General features: G+C 56.0%; 1 protein-coding gene across 15 annotated transcripts in view; it reads left to right on the top strand.

Annotated features, from left to right (window-relative positions):
- The window catches only part of SSBP3 (single stranded DNA binding protein 3), a 51,210-nt gene that overhangs the window by 7,346 nt on the left and 30,597 nt on the right, over window positions 1-13,267 (top strand). For 2 of the 15 annotated variants that reach the window (XM_046944248.1, XM_046944246.1), the window contains exon 1: window positions 12,351-12,958. The exons of the other annotated variants lie outside the window; for them this stretch is intronic. The gene's annotated coding sequence lies outside the window, so the exon portion shown is untranslated. Of the gene's footprint in view, window positions 1-12,350; window positions 12,959-13,267 lie in introns of those variants that run through there. 15 annotated transcript variants of the gene reach the window in all.

Genomic DNA, 13,267 nt, shown 5'->3' with positions numbered 1-13,267 from the left:
TCCTCCTTAATACCGTTCGCCGTTCCACTGGCCGCCCTACCAAATTAAATGGCAACTGGTTGCCCCAAATCTTTGCTTACGCAGGAGCAGGCGACGCCTGCTTTGGTGCACCCCATCCAGCTGCAGCTCCAGTGCTGCAGCCACTGGTAGGGATCATGAAGCTCCGCTTTCCTTCTGCAGCATCGTGTGGGCACCTTGAGGGGGGGCAGATCCCCAGCATGGGGGTGCTGGGCTGTGCCCAGCCCTGCTGTGGTCCCTTGTCCTGCTGCCGAGATGGTGAAGGCCGTGCCCATGGCATGGGTTGGTGCACGCAGTGTGCTGTCTTCTCGCTGGGGAGGAGACTGTGCTGTCGGTGGAAGACGTGGTGCCTGCAGGGAGTCTGGCTGCTGAAAAAATGTATATAAATATAAAAATATCCCGCCTGTGCGCCCCGAGGAGATGGCAGTAATTGGGTTTTGTGTTTCCAGGCCACGGGAAGGGTTGGTGCATCCTCTGCTGAGCGGTCTCTTGAGGCAGTGCTGGGGGGCTCCCGCTGTGGGACAGGGCCGGTTCAGGTGCTGGGCACCATCTCAGGGTGGCTTCTTCAGCCCAGCTGGGGGACGTGGGGCCCAATTGGGGTGGGGGCCTCTGCCAGGTGGAAATGGCTCCTTCCTCTGCAAAGCAGCCCCAGGCTGGCTGAGGGGAGAGAAAACGGCTCTTCAGCAAGTAAACAAATACCTCGCTGTGGGCTCGATGGGGTGGTGGTTTTTTTTTCCTCCTCCTTTCAAAACTCCTCCTGCTCGTGGCCGCAAGCACCGGGGCTGTTTGCTGAAGGGGTTGGTGCCAGGAGATGAGTTCAAAGCTACAGCTGTGCTGTGGGGCGGGGGGGGAGGGGGGAATTTCCAAAACACGGGGCAGGCTCTTGGCCTCTTCCTGCACTCGGTGGGCCTGAGCCCGTGCCACCAGGGCTGGGGGATGGCCGTGGGCAGTGGGGCACTCAGGAGTTGCCTTGGGCCTCTTGTGGGAGCTGCCCTTCAGCTCCGTGTGCTTACACTTTTATTATTATGGAGGAGGACTGCCCAGTCTCCCTGATGTCAAAATTAAGCGAAATATGTATAAATCAAGGTATTTAATGCACATCTGTGTGTACAGGGGGCCTGCTGTTAGGGCCTGGCCGCGCAGGGCGGCCCAGCAGCAAGGCCTAGGGCTCCAGCGTGGGCCTGAGCTGCAGGCTGCCCTGTGCCCCTGCCTTGTGGAAATGGCTGTGGCAGGGCAGATGGCTGTAACAGCTCTTTTCTACCCCCACACAGACTGGTGGGGGCCCCCTGGATTGGGCAAAGTGTCTCTATCCCCACGCTGAAGGCATGCTGGAGTGAACCCACAGCCCCTGCTAGTGCTTTTATTTTCCTTCCCCCTCCGCCTTTCTGCTCTTTCTGCCTCTGACAGGCGCAGTCACAACACCAATCTGGGTGTTTTGACTTGGTTTCTGTGCCGTCGGCAGGGTAACAACGGCACAGCTCTGTATGTGGGGCCTTGGTTGGGACCCTTCTCACTCCCCTGCAGATGCAATTAAACCTATAGGTTCGTCAGCCTGTGTGCTGCCCCTGTGATGATGTGGGGGCAGGGCCAGGAGCCCCCCAGCACACTGTGTGTGTTCTCCCCATGCCCATCCGGGTCTGAGCCTGTCAGGGCTTTAGCCCCTCAGTGCTGTGTGCGGCAGTGCCACCACAGCCTGTGGTGTCAAGATAAAGTCCAAAGGAAGACCTCTAGCTGTGTCTTAAGCTAACATTTTCTTTCTAATTTTTTTTTCTAATGTTTCTGCATAAACCCTTAAACATTTGATCTCGAGCGTCTCTCCTCCCAGGGTGCAGCAGCTTTCTGTAGTGAAAATGAGCTCTTGCTGCCCGGCCTGGCTGCCTTGCATAGCTTCTGGGTGGTTGGGCTTTTTCTGTCCCTTTTTTCCCCCCCCATCTTGAATAAGCTCACCAGGCTGAGCTCACACCTCTGATCAGTATTTTTTTGGATACAAACAAGCTTCCAAAGCAGAGGGTGCGCTACAGTGGCTCTGGCATACAGGTGTGCCCTGCAGCGAGGTGCGTGTCCTCCAGCCACGCCGTGGGTGTGATGCTGGTGCTCATTTTCCAGAAGAGCACAAATCCCTCATGCCTGGAGTGGTTTGATCCTGCACTCCAGAAGAGTGAGAGTCCCTCATGCCTGGGCTGGTCTGGTCTTCTACCATCGCACCTCTGGCCCTGTGGGCAGCCCTGGGAATCAGCTGCCTGCCTGGAGTTGGGTTTTGCAGCTGGAGCGGTTTGTGATGAGCTTTTAAGTCAGAAAAAGGCTGTGCATACAGGGGAAGGGGCAACGTGCTTCCTCATGGGCTCCTGCTTGTGCTGGGTCTGGCTGTTCAGGCAGCAGCACAGTGCTGTGCTCGCCATGGGTGCTGCTTTTCATGAGCTTTTCCCTTTGCCCGGTGGTGTTTGTGGATGTCTTAGCCCTGCTCCAGGAGAGCAGAGGTTCATCCTCCCAGTGCTGCTGGGCTGTGTGGCACTGACGTTGCTCAAGTTTTCTGTAGCAGCCCTCGTTGCATTTTTTTGCCCCATGGTCAGCGGTTCCTGTGCACTTGGGAGAGGAAAGAGGCATTCCTGGAAGCGTGTGAGCTCCTTTCTGAGGAGCAAAGCCCAATGCTGCATGCTGTCTGCTTTGGGGTCATCGTGGTTCTTTGCTGCTGGGGACTCTCTTCCACCTCTGGCTGCAGCAGGCTGCAAGGCATGAACTTGAAGGCATGTTTGGTCTCACTGGGGCTAACCTGCACAAGGAGCTGTGCTTCCCAGTGCTCGGTCACCTCAGGGTGGCTTTCAGCAGACCTGTATTTGCTGGAGGTGGGAGCTCCAAGGAAACAAATGACAGTCAACACTGCACACAGGTGTCTTCAGTCTGGTTCAAGGGCAATATTCCATGAAAAAACAATTGCTGTTTTATTCCATGCTGGACGTGGCCGTGCTGCTGATGCCCAGGTGCTTCAGTCCTTTGCTCCTCTCTTCTTGGAGGGGAGGTCCGGGATGGGACTCCTGGGCTTCTTTTCATTGTCTTAAAAACACATCTGCGTGGTTGTCCCGGAGCCCTTCTGGGTGTCATGGCATGTCCTGACAGCTTGTCTGTCCTTACCTGCAGTCATCAAGGAGTTTTCAACATGACTTATATAAAGCCTTTGTACTTGGATTGCTCCACCGTGCTGCACAATGGGTTCTTTGTCGTTGTGCCAGCTAATTAATTTTAACTTTCACTGTTGCTTCAACGTGGTACGCTGTCCTCCTGGTCCATCTGAAGCATTCCCCCCCCACCATAAGCGTTCTCCAGCTCTTGGAGCAGTTTGACTTGTTGCTGCAAGCGAGAGGAGCCAGCTGGCCCCACTGGTGCTCATCTTCTGGGGAAGGAGCTGCCCTCGCACGTGCATCGGTTGGAGGCCAAGGGGAGGGGGTGAAGAAAGCCATTAGGAGGCTGTGCTGAAAGTAACTTTTCTCCAGTGGCTTATTTCTCCTGGCTGGCAGCTGAAGGTCCCCATGGATAGCATCCTCTGATGAAAATAACAGGCTGTCGCTCCCCGGCTGGTGATTGGCATCGTGCTCGTCTTGCTGGGAGGGGGGTGTATGTGCAGGTTGCATCTCCAGGACAAAAGCCCTGCTGCATCGCACCACTGAGGAGCTTCTGCTGGGGAATGTGGGTGCAGTTGGGTTTAATGATGATTAATTCTGGAGGACTGGGATCTGTCTGTTTGCGTGCTGGAAAGCAGGTGTTTTCATCTTGCCTTGTACATCCTGTGGACAAACATCTGCTCTCGCACCAAGCTGGGTGCTGTGGCGTTGGGGCAGCTTTTCTGTAGCCCCAGGTCTTCACCTGTCCGGAAGGGATGGGGGCGCTTACACGTCTTCTTGGTGATGCTGTCTTGTGCCCAGAGAAGGATGAGGAGGAACGGGGCACCGGCCTGGTGTCCCCCAGCCTCGTGGGTTGTGCCTGGACAGTGGCACAGGATGGGCGCATGCGGGCGACCCGGGGTATTGTTTTCCTTCCACGCAGGGAGGAGGGATCGAGGTCTTTTTGCATGCATAAACATGAACTTAATTTGAACTGATGGGTTTTGTCTGCGCATCACCCAGCGCTGCTGTGGCGGAGGGGAGCTCCCCTCGGTTCAGGGTGGGAACGGCGGCGGGTCAAGGAATATGAAATTGATGCCTTTGTGTTTAATCTGGTTATAAGGACAGCTATTAGAGATAATGAATTTTGCCTGTCCCCATCGTTGTAATACAAGAACCTAGATGTCTTTCAACACGGAGAAGGTCACTCCTCTTTATTCCTGGTTGTAAATTTTGCCGGTTACAGATGTTTGGTGTTGACAGAGGCAGCTAAGGAAGCTCCTGCGAGCCGCTTGGTGTGGTGCTGTGCAGGTGAGAGCGAGGAGGGCAGCGCCACAGAGCCTTCCATGGGGTTTGCATGGACCTTTGCAGCTCCTGCGGCTGGTGGGAAGAAGGGAAAGTTTCTTTCTCACCTCAGGCTTGTGATTGCAGGAGCCCCGGCGGCGCGTGGGGTCTCAGCACCCCAACGCCTGCATTTGTGGGGGTTCAGCAGGGGTTGCTGCCCTTGCCCTGTGCTGGGGTTGGGAGGGGATGAAGGAAGGAGGCTCTGGCAGCGTTCAGCACGTGGCTCGGTGCAGAGCGTCGCGCTGCCTCCTGTTCACGCCTGCGGCGGGGCAGAGCCGGGAAACCACGTGAAAACCAGCGCCTAAAGCTGCCGTGCGGCTGGGTCGAGGTTGACGTGCCGCGAAGCCCGGCTATCACACGGTTAATTTTTTTCCATCCAGCGTCTTCTGCTCCGGTGCCAGCGGAGGCTTTTCCTTTCCTAAGGAGACTCCGACTCTGGCTCGGAGCAGATGCAGGGGGAGGCGGCGGCCGCCTGCCCGCGGGGTTCTGCCGGGGCCGTATCCGCACCCAGCCCGGCGTGCAGCCCGCTGATAAGCCCCCGGCACCGCTCCCGGCCCCAACTGCACCCCACGAGCTCCCGGACGCAGCCGGGGGCCTTTCCCCAGCAGCGCAGGGGTGTGGGGAGCCGAGCTGCATCTGCCTGCCCTTTCTTACATTGAAAAGGCAGCACGTGCTTTTCTGCCTCCCTGGCCCCGCTTCCCTCCTCTCCTCCAGGCGCTTCTCCCCCCGCGCTCCTGATTTATGCTGCTCCACATTTTCTCCTCGTTTCCATGCCTTTTTCTCCCCTCCCTCTTTTTTTTTTCCCCTTGTGCTGCCTGTGCATTGCCTTTCTCCTCTCTTTTTTTTTTTTTTTCCCCCTGTTGTTCACCAGCTTTTCTCATTTTCCCAATATTCGGCGCTCCCTGCTTTTGTCTGCCCCTCGTGGATTGTTATCCTCCCTCCCAGGACCCGTGCATTACGCTGGGATGCTTCAACTTCACTCTCGCCGAGCAAGAAAACGCCTTGAGTGCGCAGCGTGTTGTTTCCCCCCCCCCTCCCCAAGGCCCTTCATACCATTAACGTGCAAGAGGTCGCTTTTCCCCGCAGCGCGCTGAATTCCTGGAAAGCCTCCTAAAATCCCCCCTCCGACACCAGCACCGGGCAGGGTTTGCCCTCCCTCCTGTGCGTGGCACGTTGCTTTCTGCACGGCCGCAGCCGTGGGGCACTCCATGGGGAGGGGACCCATCCTGGGGTGCAGCGCCGGCCATCTGTCCCCTCCCCACCCCACGTCTGCGGGGCGTCCAGGGGTGCTAAAAGCGGCTTCGTTGTTGTTGTTGTTTGATTACTGGGGCTTTTTGTTGTTGTTTAATAGTTATTTTTTGCGTTGTTTGTCCCCATTTCATATGCACAACCCGACTTTTTTTTTTTTCCATTGCCTTGCCAGGCACATAGAAAGTTTGCTGGGTTTTGCCTGCGCGTGCATACGCTGAATAATTTTATTAGCCTCCTGGAAGGGAGCCAACGTGGCGTGCAGCGAGCGGGGCGGCTCTGGGGCACTCAGCTTTCATTTCATCTTTCTCCCCCCCGCCCTGCGCCCCACCAGGTTGTGCTGTCAGCAAAACCTTTTTTTTTTTTTAATTATTATTTTTAATTTTTTTTTTTTTTTTTTTTTTTGCTCCTTAAAGGGTTAAAAATTATGGGGAAGTTCAGCTAGCACTTGCAAGATATGGTTGCCTTAGCAACAGGCCTCCTAATCTGGTAGGTGACCTGAGAGACTGTGGAAGATGCAGGGCTCGGTTTGGCATTTCATTATTTCATGAGGCTGCGGCTCTCCAGCTGGTTGGCTCCCAGCGCCCGGCGCCGCGGGCATTCCTCGGCACAGCCCAGGGGGCCCCGCCACCCCCTGGCCCCAGCTGCCCTGCCCAGCTCTGCTGCCTCCCTGGCATCTTTTTTTTTGGGGGGGGGGGGGGGGGGGGGGGGGAGTGGGGGGATGGGGAAGGTTTCCCTTAAGCTGTAGCGGGGCCTCCCGGGAGCTCAGGTGGTGGCTGTGCTACTTTTGGGTGGCACATAGGCTTTCTTGTTTTGCTGTCTCCAAAGGGTTTGCCTTGTTGGCGTGGCAGTGTAATGTGTGTCTCCCCTTGTTTTGCAGCTGGAAATGTTCCTATGGGCGCTTTTGAAACCTCAGAAAGCCAAATTCTCTCGTTCTGCCCCGATCTACTGCCCAGAAATGGGCCTTTTCCGTGGGGAGCTGGGGCTGGAGCACAACCCATTGGGGCACAGCGAGGCTGCAGCAGGCAGGGGGAGGCAATGGGATAAGCGATGAAGTGATGTCCTACTCCAGCTGCGATGTTTTGGGGCTCTGCAGCCCAGAAAAACCATGGATACCGCATCCTTGGAGACCTTCAAGGCCAGGTTGGGTAGGGCCCTGGGCAGTGTGACTGGTGGGGGGCGACCAGCCCACAGCAGGGGTTGGAACTGGGTGGGCGTTAAGGTCTCTTCCAACCCATTCCACAGTTCAAGGTCCATCTTTTGGGGCAGCACGGTGCAGTGCTATTATGCTTACGTTAGGCTATGTTTTAATGGAAGCCTCCCAGAAGTTGGTTTCTTGCAGCATGCTGTTTCCTTCTCTGTTGTGAGCGCCCATGCAAAGCTGCAGCTGCCACTGAAATTAAGAAACTGCAGCAGAAAACTCCCTCGGCCTCCCAAAGCTATGTGTGCACCGGGGAGCCACGAGCTCCAGCAACCCCAGAGCAGTGCTGTTGTGCACTGAGAAGGTGCCTGGCCCTGCTGACCCCATCACTGCAGACCTCTTTTGTGCGGCGTGCCCTGGTGCCGGCAGCTGCATGCGGACGGCGGGGAGAGCTGCCTTTGTTTATCTGCGTCTCCAGCAGAGCGAGCGTGGGGCTGGGCTGGGATGGAGGTGCTGATCTGTCATCTTTCAGATTTTATTCATCCCCAGACAGGAAAGAGGCAGCGCAGAGCGCGTACTTTTGTTACGTATAACTAAGCTGTGCAGAATGCAACTGCAGAACACAATCTGGCGTCTGTGGTGCCCAGATTTACGCTTTCGGAGTGTAATTCTAGGTGTTGGCTTGCACTAGAATGAAGAACCTGGGGGCCATCATGGTGGGATGCAGCATCACCACAGCGTGCTGGACGGCTGGGGCATCGCATCCCTCCGTGCTGATGGTGATGTTGCAGGAGTGCACTGCGGAAAGCCCCATGGCTTTGTGGTCCTTTGGTTTCTGCTTTCAGAGCCTGATGCTGCAGGGCAGTGCAGTTCGTGCACCCCCATTTTAGAGGCTTGCAGTGGATGGAAAGGACTGGGCTCCTGACTGCTCTTTGGAGGCAGTGTGGAGTGGGTCGGTGCGCAGAGAAGGGCACTGGAGAGCAGAGGGCTCAGGGATGTGCTTGCCCCTCGTTCCCATCCACGGTGCTGCTGGGGGTGAAGCCCCACCTTGAAGAGCTCCACCTCCAGATAAGAAAGCAAAAGCATTTAACGTGACCCCAGTGAGGTGCTTCCTTCCTGTGCAGTCGTGCTGACTGGCAGAGGCTGGTTATCCCTGGGGAGGACATGGTGTGCCACCTCATCCATGGCGTGTAGCATCCGGCCCCCATCTCTCGCCGCTTCCATCTGTGCTGGAGGTGGGAGGGTTGATGCACCAGGGAGCTGAAACAGCTCGCCTTTCTCTCCCCTTGGAGCCCACCTCTCCCAAATCCCTGCCTTCCCATGAAGGCAGCAGAGGCAGAAAGTGCCCCTCGGCGAGCAGGGCTGAGCGATCAAAGAGGAGAAAATCCAGGCAAGTAGGCAAAATCCCTAGAAAGCCCTTGTTTTGATCACTTCATCCCTTCTTTCCTCCATCTCTGCGTTGTGAGGCTTTCTGGGATTTGTCTCTCCTGATAAGGGGTTTCTAGTGGTCAGCCTCAAGCTTATGGGTCACCGGACAGACTGCTGGACAGCTGGCAAACACGGTCTGTCTGCGGAGCGCTGCGCTCTGACTGCCAGGGGCACCTTCACCACACCATGTTAGATAGATCTAATTTTTTTTCCCCAAAGAAAAATCAAAATTCCCAGGGAAAAAAACCCACACCGCGCCGTCTCCCCCCCGCCTCCACCCTTGTGAGAAGCAGCTCTGTGATGGCGGCTGGGAAGCGAAACCGCAAGTGTTGTGAGTGCCATCTGCTCTGCTTGGATCGAGGAAACGGCTGGAGCTCGTGCAGCCTCGCCAGGGATTGAAGTGCTCGCTGGGTGCAAGCGGTGCCCCCGGCCCTGCTGCTGCACCACCAGGGCTCCCTGGTCCTTGGGTGCAGGGCTGGGGCTGGCTCCCTTCTCTGCATCCCGCAGGCAAACTCCCTCCCCAGCAAGGGAAAATGTCAGGTGGTCTCTAAAGAGAAATGTGCGTGTTTGTGGTTCTGCTGTGAGGGTTGTCTCTGGGTTCCCACACAGGTTCCGTGCTGGGAGACCCTGGGGCGGCTGGGGGTAGGACTAGAGGTGTTGGCCAAGGGAGGCTCAGGTTGGATAGTAGGAAAAATTTCTTCTCAGGTTAGTGGTAGTCACCATCCCTGGAGGCATTCAAGAGCCTTGGAGATGTGGCACTGAGGGATGTGGTCGGTGGGCATGGTGGAGATGGGTTGAGGTTGGATTTGATGATCTTAGGGCTCTGTTAGAACCTTAATGATTCTGTGATTCTCTGCAGCTATGCACTGACCTCCCAGTGAGGGCTGTTCTGGACGGTGGGTGGTTTTCCATCAGTTCTGCAAGAGGTTGTGAGCATCCCCACAGTGCATGCGCTTAGGAGGTCAACCCAAAATGGAAGATGAGTTTTGACTGCAAACACGGTGGTTTTGCAGCATGCAGTCCTGAATTGCCTCTTGGCTTGACTCCACGGTGAGACTGTTGGCATACACGTGTAATTTTTGATGTCATACTGAAGAAGGTGTTCAGAGCTGGGGGTGTCGGCAGGCACCTGGAGCTTTTCCCCTGATCAGGGTGTGCTTCACCTCCGCGTTGGCTGCTGGAGATGGCTGCAGTGAAGCACCAGCGCTTCTCTCTGCATGGCTTCACTGGGGATATAAAAGGCAGGAGTGGGTGGCTTGAGCAGAGGGAGAAGGAAGCACTTTCTGAACAAAACCAAAGGGCCTTTAAGGAGAAATAGGAAAGCTGAGGACAACTTCAGCTGCAGGAGAACATGTGAAAGCTAAAGGTGAGCTCTTGTGGCCTTTTCTAAATGATCTGGGGGCGCGCTGAGCTGGAGGAGGCTCTTGATCTGACTCACCGTCCTTCGAGCGGGGGTTGAAGGAACCCTATGCAGTGCTTCCCCATGCGTGTTACCAGCCTGCATAACACTGTATGCGTGGTCAGACATTGATAGAGATCAGTCTCTTCCAACCCCTCGGATTCTGTGGTTCAGGTGTTCAGCACCAGCTTTTTGGCTGAGCACTTTATTTGGGCACGTGCTGGTGGGGACCTTCTTGGGTCCCCAGCTTAATGCCGTGGACCTGTCTGTGAAGTTACATCCATAAAACAAGTCCACCTCGCTGAGGCCCTGTGTCCCCGAAGCACTGTCCGTGCTGATGGCACGCTCGATGCCTTTCCCTGCACACGGCTGGCTCTCTGCAGACACCATCCCCAAGGGCAGCCCTGAGGAGCAGGCAGGGAGCAGCTTGGGGTGCAGTGGCTCCCTGTGAGCAGAGCGTTCTGAAATGTGGTAATTGGGTTGGAACTATTATTTGGGGGCTTTGCAGAGGGGAACGCTATAAATAATCACCCTGCAAGCTTACACAGTGACTTTGCAGTGCATGGGGTGTTTTGCTGCTGTCCAGCTTGCTGCTCATTGGCAGCTGAGGGTGTGACACTTATCTCCAGAAAATGTGATTTGAATTGATTAAAGAGATGCTCGCCGTTGGCCAGAGCGGCCAGAGCCAAACTTGGTGCAGAAATGGCTGTGGCTGCCCCAGGAGTGGGGCTGTGTGGGGCTCTCTGCTGGGGGTGCACTGCCATGTGTCTGTGTGTCCTGCACACACATCTGCCTCGCCCGGAAGCAGAGAGAGCACGGCGGATGTTTTGGTAAGATTAATAAGACCTAAATAAAACTCCTGTCAGGCAGTTTCTGTGATACACTTCGTACCTCTGTGTAATCAAAGCCCAAGCAAATGAGAGGTTTTGTTCTTGTTACCAGCCTCGCTCGTTTCCGAAATGCTTGGAATGGTGACAGGCGGGGAAGCACGGCTCCTCTGCAGGCAGCATCTCTGGGTGCTGGGCTGGGGGAAGGCAAAGGGAAACAAAGCAGGAAGGAAGGGATGCAGAACGTGGGGTGACTTGCTTGGAAGGGTGTGGATGAGCGCAGTGAGACAGGGTGTGGAGCTGCCTGGTGAAAAGGGGGTGATGGTGGTTCTGAGCACGCTTGTGCACCAGCCTCGCTCTGAACTTGGGCAGCCTGGGGGCTGTGAAGGCTTCCCATCGCTGCTGAGCCGGGCTGGATTTGCACCGGAGGTTGACCTGGAGGTGAAAGTCTCAGTATCCCATTACCAATCCCACGAGCTACCCAGTCACCCATCCTAATACGCTCTAATACACTTGGGAGCCACATCACAATAGTGTTAGCAGAAGAAAACAGCATATAGTGCACCTTCTTTTGTAAGCCCTCTGTCGCATCTAAAATAAATTTGCATCTAAATTGACAGGCTGTTTTTAATGTCTTCTGGCTATATAACACTTAAAGGCCCAGGCTTCCTTTGTAGGTGAGCGGGGAGCACAGGCCCTATTTGCACGGGGGGGGGGTGACGAGTGTTGGTGTTGTCCTGGATCTGCAATGGGTCTGAGTGCAGGGAGGGATGGGGAAACTTAGTTGTTCCTTTTTATTGGGTTCTTATGGATGCGTCTTTGAGTTCTTTGTGGCTGCTGCTGGAGAGGGCTCCATCACTGCGTCGGGGTGTGGGGGCCAGGGCTGGTGCCTGCCCCAGGGCTGCAAGCTGAGTGCATGGGGAAGGGCTGCCCAGAGCAGAGCTGAGGCAGCTCTCCTTCATCATCCATTATTTATCTGGTTCCCTGCAAAACAAAGTCATTGGCGTGCGCTGATTCTGATGCTGGTGCGCGTTTTGCAAAGGAGCTGATTTTGTTCCCGCTTTAAAGTACTGTGATGAGGAGGCGCCTTTCCTGCGTTCTTTTGTGGTCCATCTCCATGTCAGGGAGGTAAATCTGTGGGGTTTTAGGGTGGCTGGCTGTGTTTTTAAGCAATCTGAGTGGAGGAGCAGCGCTGTCCCCGGCTCGGTGCCTGCCATCTTCCCAGGACTGGGGAGGGCGGCTGCCCTGGATGGAGTAGAGGTGTCCGAAGCGTCTCCCTCTCCTCGTAACTCAGAGCTGCAGCTCTGGTGAAGGAAAGCTTGTGTGCGTTTGCACGAAAGGGACTTCGCTCCGTTCCTCCCCATGTGCACAGCTGAAGGCAGCTCTGTGGGTGTACGAATAAATACGGACTTTGGGTCTGGCTCGTGCTGGGTGGACAGCTCTGCTTCTGCGGGGCTGCTGGGTGCAAGAGGGCACGGAGAGCAGCTCATCGTAGAGCCATGCAATGTCCTGAATTGGAAGGAGCAGCTCCTGGCTCCACGTGGGACCACCTGAACCCTATGGCTGAGAGTGGCGTCCCAGCACTCCCTGAGCTCCCCTGAGCTCCGTGCCGTTCCCTCAGGCCGTGTCACCATCCCCGAGGAGCAGAGCTCCGCTCCCATTGAGGAGCTGTAGCCACCCATGAGGGCTCCCCTCAGCCCCCTCTGCTCCGGTCCTGCAGCTCCCCGAGGCCCCGTTGGCCCTTCTGGCTGTCAGGCTGTGCTGCTGAGCAGAGCCCCACGCAGCGCTGCTCCTCGGGGTCCGCGAGGCTGTGCTGGAAAGGGGCCGGGAAGTTCTGCGCCGAGCGTTGCGCAGGGAGGGCGAGGGAGGAGACGGAGAGTCGGAGCCGTGTTTGTCAGGATGGAAATAACTGTCAGCCCCATTCAATCTGTCGCCTTGTTCCCAGGGGACAATTGCAAAACAGGATTACTGGTACTTAAAAATTCATAGAAAACGTTTCTTATCACAACGTCATAATTGTTATGACTCAGAAGAGTAGAATTGCCATTTTCCTGTGCCTTTTTTCCCCCTCACTTTTGTTGCGTACAGAGTCCCTAGCTGCAGCTGCAGAATCATAAAAACAGGGCACTGCTTTATTTTATGCTAACTGCTGCATTTGACTTGAAAATTATGTCCCACTGGGTCTTGTGGTCAGCACATTACGGCGTGATTGATGGCTGTCAGAGTGGCAGTCTCTGGCAGATTGCGATGGGTGGAGGAGAACAGATGCCCGCTGACTTCAGGGGCTTAGCGGAGCCCGGGACTGAAGCACACGTTGGAAAACAAAAGCAGATGGGAGGGCTCTGGTTAGGCTGACTATTCTTCTCCGGCTGCGTGTCAAGGAGGGAAGCTTGCCAGGCGGCCGTGGCACTTCTGCCTGTTCCTCCACAGCGAGCTCCGCGGCCCCAGGAAGACACGGGTGAGCCCTGCCTGACCCGAGGACGGAGGCGGACGGACGCGCGCTCGGCCATCCGGAAGGCGGTCGCTTTATGGAAACCATTAATGCAGATATTGAAAGGGCAACCTTTTCCCCCATCCCCCCCTAAAAGAACAGCTTGCCTTCATTGAGTTCACGCTCCTTCCGATGGACTCCGTTAACCCTTAGCCCTACTGATGCCTGCGAGGCGAGACCTGGGCAGGCTCCCGTGGCTCTGCGGCAGACAGGAGGGATGGATGCTGGCAGCAGGAGGCTGCGCATCCCATTGTGGCTCAGTCGCCTTGCTCGTGT

This window comes from Gallus gallus, chromosome 8 (genome assembly GCF_016699485.2).
Source record: "Gallus gallus isolate bGalGal1 chromosome 8, bGalGal1.mat.broiler.GRCg7b, whole genome shotgun sequence".
NCBI classification, from domain to species: domain Eukaryota; kingdom Metazoa; phylum Chordata; class Aves; order Galliformes; family Phasianidae; genus Gallus; species Gallus gallus.
The sequence above is the reverse complement of the archived record's forward strand: the minus strand, read 5'-3'. Positions and strand labels throughout refer to the sequence as shown.